Below are 1268 nucleotides of genomic sequence, written 5' to 3' on the forward strand. Positions count from 1 at the left end.
ATTACTTGGCAATGCTTGACATTTGAAATAAACTTTTTTCTATGGTTTTATTTGCAAGTTGTTCCATTAATTTTACTAGCTGCAGTTGGGTTCTAAACAGTCTTAAATCTAAAAGGACACTGTCAAGGTTGGGTCAGTGTATTAGTTTTTGGCAGTGTCGCCATCCCCAGCTCATTTGAATCTGTTCAACAGTTCTTTCTATAGATGAGCCGAAGCTGTTAATGCTCAAATACACATTTTGAACTCTAAAGATCAAGGATATTCTGTGTTAGAGTGGTACTTCATACCACCTCATGGGAGTCAGATAGGTGCTGATTTGGAGTCCAGTTCCTCTTAACTCTGAAGTGCAGGGATTTACGATCCAAAGATTTGGTTCATATGTATCTCTACTTTTGTACAATTGTGTTCATAAGATATGTACAGAGAGAGGACTATCAGTAATAACTGATAAATGGCAAGCACAAGTGTAAAATGCTTTTTAAAAATATAAAACAAACAGATCTCAAAATTGTTCCTTTAAGGAAGCAGTTTTCAAACTATTAAAACCAATTCTAAGCAGTACCTAGTAAAGTTCTTTTTTTAGGAAAAAATACCTTGACAATGTCTTTTTAAATTAAAAACAATAATAACTGAAATTAGCTGTAAGTCTGTACTGATGAAATGTAAGAGCTTACATGAAACTTAATCATTATGAATATTCTTTGCAATCTGAAGTTATCATACATTTGAATTATATGTATTTAAAGACCATAGCTCTACTTACAAAGCAAAAAGGAATCCTAGGAGGGGTGCAATAACATTAATTTAAATGCTAATACAAAATAAACCAAAATAATATTTCTCTAGCTTTCCCTGTAGATAAAATACCATACATTTGGTTGAAAAGCTTCCATTTTTGTGCATTGTGGATGCAAAAAAGATACATTATGCTTCATGCAGTATTAGTAATTCTCTTGTTTCATTTTGGACTTAAATAAAATTTGAAATAAAACTTGCAGTTTTAGTTGGAATCCATCTCTTAGGCTTAAGTAAAATATTTACTGAACACCACAGGAGACAGAGCGTTTATCAAAAAGTTTAAATCCCTTCTCATGGTACAAGCTCTGAGCTTGTTTCTGCAAGCACGTGAGCACAGTGTATACTCTCACTGCTGTCAGTCTAAGAGATACATAAGAGATAAGTGTTTGCGATACCAGACAAACTTGCCAGTAACTTCCCCATAATTAAACTAAACCATTTCTTGATGCATCTGTTGAAGTAATCCATAA

The 1268-nt window shown here is 33.0% G+C and overlaps 1 protein-coding gene across 1 annotated transcript in view; it reads left to right on the forward strand.

Moving 5' to 3' along the window:
* GRIA2 (glutamate ionotropic receptor AMPA type subunit 2) overlaps positions 1-337 on the forward strand; it is a 56709-nt gene extending 56372 nt beyond the window's left edge. The window contains exon 16 of the mRNA XM_026088256.1: positions 1-337. This exon is cut by the window's left edge and continues 833 nt beyond it. The gene's annotated coding sequence lies outside the window, so the exon portion shown is untranslated.
* The last annotated feature ends 931 nt before the right edge of the window (positions 338-1268 follow it).

The sequence above is a fragment of the Apteryx rowi genome, unplaced genomic scaffold (genome assembly GCF_003343035.1).
Source record: "Apteryx rowi isolate R43461 unplaced genomic scaffold, aptRow1 scaffold_76, whole genome shotgun sequence".
NCBI classification, from domain to species: Eukaryota; Metazoa; Chordata; class Aves; order Apterygiformes; family Apterygidae; genus Apteryx; species Apteryx rowi.